Below are 10,287 nucleotides of genomic sequence, written 5' to 3'. Positions count from 1 at the left end.
ATCTTGTGGCCTGAATCGGAACAATAAACATGTACATTCACACGTCACGTGTTTTCTTGTGCATAGTAGGTTCTGTCATCTTGTGGGCTACATCGAAACAGTAAACATCACATTTACGCCTCACGCCAAAAATCTGACGGCTTCTGTGCTGCCTCCTACAGTTCATGCACGCTCCCTATGATAATGTAAAGTCTTCATGCCGTATCTTTCAAATTGTGTCTTGTGACCAGAATGATACGTTTTAAGAACGTCGAATCAGAACATAAAATTCGTCTTCGCGTGCCTGTTACGTGCACTTCTGCTTAATTTTTGATATGAAGTACTAACAACGGTACGGTACACATTCTGCTTTGATGTCATTGTTTTGATCTGTATGTGATCTGTATCATGCGTTAGATTTACTACGCATTCCCAGTCCAGACCGGTGCTCATGAGATATTTTAGAACACACAAACTCAAAATTTATCTTTATTGGAAGCCTGAATGAAAAAAAATAGAAAAATGTGCCCTTGCTCACATTGTCAAGGGTGAAGCCAGACGAGTGTATTACGTGAGTTGTGAGCTGCGTTATTTCAGCTGCAGAAATTCTAATATATGTTGGCAGAGAACCCATTTTGCGTTGCCGTGTAACGTGTGAACCAAACAGGAGTGAGATGAAACAAACAGAATGCAAAAGTGGAAAAACGTGTTTTCTCTTTTTGTATGGTCGATCGCGTGGTATACTACCCTCTTCATGGGTTAAGACAAAGAATTTGACGACAAATGAAACATTAAGGGCCGATAAAGACGAACTGCCACACGACTGCAACTTGTATGGGAATTGCTCGCCGATGTTGCAGTAGACGAGCAGTTGGCGTGCAGAAGCCTACCGCGAAACCTCGCAAATTCGCAAATTACGGGGATCTTTCTCTATTACTCTCACTAAGACGTAATTAGAGTGACAGAGAAAATGCCCGCAATTGACGAACTTCGATTTTCACGGTTATAGCCCAGTTCCCATTACAAATGTCAATAGGGTTGCTAGTTCAATACAATAAGCTGAAAATTTGGCATAATTAATGGAGAACTTTTATCTATCCGGATATGTAGGTTACAGCGTAAAGTTTAATTTTATCTACTCTCCCCCCCCCTTCCGCAGCGAGCGTCACCCCCCCGCGCCCTCGAATATGTCCCGGAGCGTGATATTTTGCACTTAAAAAATAAACCGGGGGTTCCGGCCGAGCGTCAATCGCGGTCTGACGTGTTGAAAGTAGTTAAAATTTAATCTTGGATTTTCTCCTATTTTTGCGCTCAGATCAGGGTTTGTGAGTGTGTGTGGTGTTGGGTGTAGGTGGTAAGTGGTGTTTTGTGTTTGTCCTGTCTGTAGTTAGCCGTGATAGTATAGATATTTTTTTCAAACTTTGTGCGGGTAGAACCCGCTATGGGCGATAATACCCCCGGTGATCCGGGGGGGTCGAACGAGAATTTTCTTTCGACGCCCCCGTCTCCGGCAGCTTTTATTACAGTAAACCAGGCTAATGAAATAGAAGACACGGAAATGAAGGATGACAAGGTTGAACGTAGAAGGGAAAGACGTAAAGCTCGAAAAGCGAAAAAATCTCAAACTGGTCCGTACTCACGATCTAGGTCCGGGTCGACTGCGTCTCAGTCGGAACGAGAAGTAAATAATCAAGTAGTCGTTAAAAATTCCTTTTCGGGTTTACCAATGCCTGAGTCTCAAGAATCTGTGCTCCAACTTGGACAAAAATCATTTAAATCGCAGACTACTACTCCCCCCACCCCTTTTCAGGCGTCCCCTCCGGTATCACAAATTGAGAGCTTACCCGCGACTCCATCGCTAGCTGTCACAGATAGGAAACAGTACAAACTTAACGATCCTGGGCCATTTACCATTCACGTACAATATGACAGTGAATCTTCAGGGGCCACGCTGCATCCTGTGACTTTTGGACAATTTCTTCACAGCCATCACAGGGAATTCCCGAATGTCATTGACGGATCCGTTAAGAGTATAGGGCGGAATAGGGTTTCTGTCAGTTTTCACTCTGCTGAGGATGCAAATAACTTTCTCCTTTCGAACACAATTGTGAATAAAAAGTACAAAACGTTCATCCCTTCGTTTAATGTGACAAGAGTAGGGCTTGTTAGGGGGATCCCAACTGAATGGACACCGGAAGACATACAAAGTTTCGTCAAGGTCCCTATGGGGTGTGGTCCAATAATTAGATCTAGACGCCTAAATTTCAAAAAAAATAATTATCAGGATGGTACGTATAAATGGGTCCCATCGGAAACAGTGGTGCTCACCTTTGACGGTCAGGTCTTGCCTACCAGGATTTTTGCCTGTTTTAACTCCTTTCAGGTAGAGGTGTACACGTTTCCCACGACTCAATGTCACCACTGCTGTAGGTTTGGACACACAAAAAATACGTGCCGGTCAGCCCCTCGCTGCTTCCGTTGCGGCGGCAGCCATACGGGTGACAAATGCGAAGATGATAGCGATATTGCCAAATGCGTGAACTGTAGGGGTGAAACGGGACACTGTGCCACTAGCAAGGCTTGTCCCGAATACACCCGTCAATGTAACGTCAAAAAAACTATGGCAGAAAGTAATATTTCCTACGCAGAGGCTAATAAAATGCATCCGGCATTAGGAAAATCCTATGCCAACGCGGTCACGTCTTCGGATTCTAGCAAGACCTCTTATAAAAAAACTGTGTTTTCAAAACCCCGTACACCTCCTCCTCCTCGCAAAGGATATGACCGAGCTGCCCATATGGCGCTAGCTAATGAAGAGGTAGAATCATCACCTAATGGAACGGCATTAAATAACCCATATGCTTCTTCCCCGTCGGAAACTATTATTGCCCTACTCACCCAACTAATCTCTATCATTTCCAAGTCGAAATGGTCCCCATCAAACAATCTGATGTCCCACGTTGCCTCTTTCCTTCCTTTACTTTCCTCTATCATTTCAACTTTTAATAATGGATCAGTTGGTCCTTCAATGGAACATTCGTAGCATCCTCAGTAAAAAACACGACTTAATATATTTATTAAACAAACATAAACCCAGGATCGTTGCACTTTCAGAAATTTGGCTTAAGCCGGATACTAACTTCCGTATCCCTGGTTTCGTCAACATTCGTGACGACAGACAAGATGGTTATGCCGGCTGTGCTTTACTTATTAAAGACAATATTACCTTTAACGTCATTTCAATCCCTCCCGTGGAAGGTTTACATATTGTTGCTATACAAATCAAACAATTTACTCTTGTATCTCTGTATATTCCACACCCTTCGAAATTTGTATTGGATAAATTATTGTTGATTTTACAATCCCTATCTTCCCCCCTACTAGTGTTAGGAGATTTTAATTGTCATAATCAGGTATGGGGCAGCGGCAAGACCGAACCTGAGGGTAGTCTATTACTTAAAATAGTGGATGAATGTAACTTATGTATCCTTAACTCCGGTTCTGCCACCAGACGGACACGCCCCAACGAAGCTACTAGTGCGGTGGATTTGTCATTGTGTTCCACTTATTTAGCCTCTCAATTGACATGGGAAGTACTAGACTCATCGTTTGGTAGTGACCATTTCCCAATCATAATCGATTTCCCACCTTTAGCACTTAAAAATAAAGCTCCCAATGTTCCTCTTCTCAGATTTAATATTCTCAGTGCCAGATGGAAAGAGTTTAAAGACAAACAAGCTGATTTCTGTTCTTTATTAATCCCTATTTCTCCTGAACAAATTGAGGACTGTGCTATGGCTTTTACAAACACTCTGGTAAAATGTGCTGAGGCAGTTTTTCCGCTTAAAAATGCAGCATCGGGTAAAATCCCGTCCCCACCTTGGTGGGATTATCAATGCACCGATAAGGTTAAAGAAAGGAAAAAAGCTGAAAAACAATATCGATGTAATCTGACCCAGGATAATTATATTTTTCTTAACAAGATATCGGCTGAGACCAAGTTATTACTCCGTTCTAAAAAGAAAGAAGGGTGGAAATCGTTTTGTTCATCGATCTCCCCTACCACCCCGCCGGGTTTAGTATGGAAGAATATTCGGAAATACAGAGGCTCCCAAAAAACGACAACCTTTACTCATCCATCCTCTCCCGAATGGGCTGACGATTTCATGGATACGCTCGCACCTCAGTATGCTCCGAGTGAGCTAGAAGCAAATTTGGAGTATTGTTTGGTTTCCTCAGATCCACTAGATTCCCCATTTTCCGTTATAGAATTAAAAAACGTTTTAAGCTCTGTCACAGATTCCACGCCTGGGTTGGATGGTGTTCCCTATTCCTTTATATGCAATTCCAATGATCAATTTCTGCATTATTACTTAGATCTTGTAAATGTTATTTTTGTTTCCGGTTACTTACCCCAATCGTGGAGGTCTCAATTAGTAATGCCTATCCTTAAGACCAATAAAGACCCAGCGGACCCAAGGTCATATCGGCCTATAGCTCTATCATCGGTCATGCTGAAGATTATGGAGCACCTCGTAAAGAACCGAGTAGAGTGGTTTGTGGAGAGGAATGATTTTCTAGCCAAGTCACAGTTCGGTTTCAGGAAAGGTAAAAGTACCGCCGACAGCCTCGGTATATTTACTACTGATATTCGACTGGCCTTTTCTCGTAACGAATCAGTGGTTGCGGCATTCCTCGATATAACAGCTGCATATGATAACGTTCGGCTTCCCTCTCTCAGGAAAAAGCTTCATGAACTGAGAGTCCCGGCGAGGCTGAGCAGTTTGATTATGTTAATGCTATCTGAACGACACATTACATTTCGAGGCAACTGTAAAACAACTACGCCATCTAGGCGCGTCTGGAATGGCCTTCCTCAAGGGTCAGTGCTTAGCCCTCTATTATTTAATATTTATACCTATGATTTGGAACGGAATATTGGACAATCGAACGTCTTACAATATGCCGATGATGTTCTTCTTTTCTACAATGACTCGAAAATTGAAAGAGCAGCTGAAGCGGTTTCAGCATCATTGGAGACTCTTAATGTGTGGTTAGAGGAACATGACTTAGACTTGTCCCCAGAGAAAAGTAATGCTGTAATTTTTACTAGAAAACGTAAGATCCCCAATGTCTCGGTAACAATAAAGGGTAACCCCATACCAATAAAATCCAAAATTAAGTTTCTGGGACTGATTCTAGACTCAAAACTTACGGGACTACCTCATTGTGAGTATGTGGCAACTAAATGTGAACGCAATATAAACATTCTTAGATGCTTATCTGGAGTGTGGTGGGGAGCACACCCAATTTCTCTAAAACTCCTGTATAACGCTATTATTAGAAGTGTGTTAGACTATGGAACATACTTATTGGAACCGGCTAGTAGTGTGGGTATGGGTTATCTAGATCGTGTACAAGCTAAAGCTCTTCGAGTAATATTGGGTGCTATGGGGTCGAGCCCCATTAATGCCATGCAGGTGGAGTGTTTAGAACCTCCTCTTGATCTTCGCCGACAATACCTATCTGATCGATATTTATTCCGAGTTTTGCAATTTACTGCCCATCCTATGTACTACAAAATTAAGCTATTAGAGGAATATGCTCGTAGATCGAAATATTGGGAAAACAAACTATGCCCATGTCTCGTCAATAGATTCCGTAAATTCAATAATATTCGTGATCCGGCGCATCACTCTCTGAAACTTCCAATATTTGAACACCCGTATGAAACGATTACATTTCGTCCTCAAGTGATACTAGATTTTAAGATAGTGAAAGATGATCCGTTGGCGAATCTTCGCATCTATTCCATTTTGGGGGAAGAGTGGTCGGATTGGCACACAATATACTCAGATGCCTCTAAACTATCACCACAGGGTTGCGTTGGGGTTGGAACCTATCACACTCAATATGGTATCGTCCAGAAGATAAAATGCCCACCGGAGACTTCGGTCTTTACTGGGGAATGCCTAGGTATTCTTAAGTGTCTGGAATATGTCTTGCTAGGGAGACTAAATCGCTCTATTATCCTTTCCGACTCCCGTAGTGCCTTGGAGGCACTATTAACTAACCCTTTTTCCTCTAAGTTGCACAGCCCCCTGATTTTCCTGATTAAAGAAGCTATAGTACAATGTAACAAAAGAGGGCAGGAGGTGGTATTGGCTTGGGTCCCAGGCCACTCCGGCATTGCGGGTAATGAGAGGGTGGATGAAATAGCTAAAGAGGCAGTAGTATGTGGCGATAAGTTTCCGTTTAAAAATTACTGTTACGATCTTTTATCTCTCCCAAAATTGTATCTATACAACTCCTGGAAGTCGCGGTGGAGGTCGAGTAATAGAACAAAGACACTCCATTATTATAAAATACAATCAGATATCCCCCACAAGACATGGTTTTCCAAATTAACCTTAAATAAATTAGCGACATCTTCAATAATTCGCATGAGACTTGGACACTGCAACTCCCCAGTATTTTTAAAAAAGCTGAGAATACGTGACAACTCGATCTGTGAGTGCGGGCTAGAAGAGGGAACATTAAACCACATTCTTTTATCTTGTCCTCGACTGAATCATACACAATTATATCGTGGATTAATTAAACAAAAAATTCCGCTGCCTACAAATGTTTACTCCCTTCTCTCGTTCAACCTAACAGTGTTTAGATTTTTAGCAATTTTCCTAGAGGTCAATAAACTTAAAATCTAATAAAAAACATATACTTTAACTTATGTGTCTTAACTAGTACCTACTCACAGACTAATATCTGTAGTTGTATGTCTAATTATTAATAATACTAATTATGTAATCAATGTCATTAACCTTTGTTTTTTCAGCCCAGATCTGAGTTAACCAACGGTTATTAAATCGTTACTCCTTCGTTGTTTTTCCTCTTGATATTGACGTGAAGCTGGCAGAAATGTCTAAAGACAATTGCCATAATTAAAAAAAAAAAAAAATAAATAAATAAATAAATAAACCGTAAACAATACGTAACAAGTCTTTGACAACGAAATAATTCTCGATAAATTTACTATAAACCTCTCATACAAACAAAAGCGATATCACTTACAGTTTCAGCGCAATCTGCCATCAAATACGAACGTTTTTAATAATTGTTCCATTTTTATTTACTAATCGTTTAGTTTTTTCAATAATTTCACACTTTACCGCCAAGATATGTATGACAAAAGTAAAGAACAGAATATTCTTTTTATAAAAAGGTATAAATTATTTCTAAAACCTTTCATTTACTGTTGCTATGCTATTTTAAAAATTTAATTCATTCGGCCATTCAGCGAAATATAAGCATTCGTACTCGTTAAACGGTGTTACTTTAAATATCATATACTTTTTATATGTTTTCCTGTAATCTATAGATATAGAACTATTTTCTGTATTTTTTTCAAATTTTTAGGCCCAGTATTTTAGGAGATGGGGGCTGAGAACATGGTTTATTTTCGCCTATTTTCTTAAATAACTTCAAAACTGATTAATTTAAAATTATGAAAAAAATATATTAGAGATTTTTATAAACTACCCTTTCATTTGATATGTCACACGATATAGCTTGAATTTTTTTTCTTTTTTTTTCGAATTTACCCCCCAAAACTGGCCCCCATATTTAAAATTGATTCATTTACGTTACACGTCCGTGTTTGGGTCATCAATTTACATATGTGTACTAAATCTCAACTCAATCGGTCCAGTAGTTTTGGAGGAAATTGGCTATGACAGACTGTCGGACAGACAGAGACACACGAGTGATCCTATAATGGTTCCGTTTTTCCTTTTTAGGTATGGAACCTTAAAAAAAGTTCTAAAAATGTACCCCAAAACGGAACTAAGTATGATACATGGTGAATGGTGTGTTTAGTGTGGCCTCGAGAGTTCCTTTGATGTATTTTTTGTTCAGGTTTTTTCTTATCTATTGAAAATTGCTCAGGCCCTATTTTCTGCCGGAGAGAGATTGCAAATTGCAAATAAAACCAACTAACTTATCTTTCTTAATCTTAAGTTTATTTTTTCTTAGGTTTACTAATACTATTATTACTTATGTATAACTATTATGACATCTAAGTACTTCAAAAATCAGCATTATTCTTCTTCAACATCTAATTCGACTACGTTCACACAACTCTGGCCTCTACAATTTTTGCACATAGTGGTACATCTTAAATCGGCTTTCACGCATCCACATCGTTTACCATAGCCTTGTTTGCAAGCACACGTTATTAGTTTTAATATAGAGGCTGGTGCTGGCGGCTCCGTATTTAAAATGGGAAGTAGGCAATTGACGGTTTTTTTCCAGCCCCATTCTTCCGTCGGTAATACGTTACTCCTCCAACTTTGCACTTGGTGAAAGACTCGCTGAAAATGATGTCGAGCAGCAGACGATGTAGGCAGCAATTTTGCCAAAATAACAGCATTCTTCGCCTGTCCCACTAATTTGTTAAAGCAAACAAATCTGTGCTGGTTCTGATTATAGTGAATTTTTAAAATAGCATAGAAACAGGAAATGAAAGATTTTAGAAATGAATTATACCTTTTTATAAAAAGAATATTCTATTCTTTACTTTTGTCATACATATCTTGGCGGTAAAGTGTGAAATTATTGAAAAAACTAAACGATTAGTAAATAAAAATGGACAAATTATTAAAAACGTTCGTATTTGGTGGCAGATTGCGCTGAAACTGTAAGTGATATCGCTTTTGTTTGTATGAGAGGTTTATAGTAAATTTATCGAGGATTATTTTGTTCTTAAAGACTTGTTACGTATCGTTTACGGTTTATTTTTTAAGTGCAAAATATCACGCTCCGGGACATATTCGAGAGCGCGGGGGGGTGACGCTCGCTGCGGAAGGGGGGGGAGAGTAGATAAAATTTAACTTTACGCTGTAACCTACATATCCGGATAGATACAAGTTCTCCATTAATTATGCCAAATTTTCCATACATTTGAATTTAATTTTCTTCAACTATGCAGCCCGTCTTCAATATCGGGCCTTAAACATGAACCAGCGTTGTTAAGATGTTCTTTCATTCCAACAGGTTATTGGCCCAGGAGCGTTGAGTGTTGCGTTGTGTTTATTTTATAATAGCGCATATATATTAGATACTCTTTGTCAGTAAGTTTGTCACAACATAGATCCCATATGACATGCCTATATGATAAATAAACTAGTAGTTCGCCCCGAACAGAGAACTCGCGCGATTCGCTACCGCTAAAATAGGAAAGAAATATAAAAAGGCAGATAACGAAAAAACGATTTTAGTTTGTAACGGTAGGCTAGAGCCTGAAAGAGGATTCATAAACAATATATGTATAGACATCAATTTATACTCTGTCAAGCCATATTCGTCAGTAGAAATAAAAAACCTGTCAAGTACGAGTACGTTTTACTCGCGCACCGAGGGTTCCGTACAAACTTTGAATTATCTCGTGTACAAAAGTACCTATACTAAGTATAATTGTGTACAGTGCCATCTATCGGCAAATTGTCTAATTTGCGCGATGTAATGCACGTATGTTAGTTTTTCCAGGATAATTCTCTATCGTGTGAACCAAATTCAAAAATTGATCTTTTATTTGAAAAAACGTGTATTTATGTAATCTCATAGAAATTTCAGCTCTAATAAACACTCGTAAAGTTGGTTAAATTGCAAACTGAAATCGGAAAGGTTTTCTGTTTAAAAAAAAATATTACCAAGTATAGAGGTCTGATTATATTTTTCCTATAAAATTTATAGTAATGTTAATATTATGTAAAAATTTCATAATTTTTCGTCGGTAAACTTCAGCGGGGGGGGGAGGGGGGGGACGGTATCTGTGTCTAACTATTTTGATTTTTGCGCTTATTGTTACCGTTTTTGTATGCTAGGCGACTGTATGCGGCGCATTAATTTGGCCGTTTTTAGCACTTTTTAAAATAACCTTTAAACAGTTCTTATGACGACTGGTCTTGCCTAGTGGGTTCGAAACCCGGTATGTGCATTTATTTTTGTGATGAACACAGATATTTGTTCCTGAGTCATGGGTGTTTTCTATATATATAAAGTATGTATTTATCTATATATGTATGTATATCGTTTAGGACTAGGCGATTTGTGTAAGATTGTCCCCAAATATTTATTACTATTTTTTTAAACAAGAATATCAAAAAAGCAAAACGTACTGAATATATAACTCATATAAAAATATATTCATCTAAGGCCAAAATCCAGAGAGGAAAATGTCGAGAACGTTCGTATGGAAAAATTACCACTAATGTTTCCTCTTAAGTCATCATCATAATTAGTGAAAATAAA

This window comes from Cydia pomonella, chromosome 19 (assembly GCF_033807575.1).
Source record: "Cydia pomonella isolate Wapato2018A chromosome 19, ilCydPomo1, whole genome shotgun sequence".
Classification (NCBI taxonomy): Eukaryota; Metazoa; Arthropoda; class Insecta; order Lepidoptera; family Tortricidae; genus Cydia; species Cydia pomonella.
The sequence above is the reverse complement of the archived record's forward strand: the minus strand, read 5'-3'. Positions refer to the sequence as shown.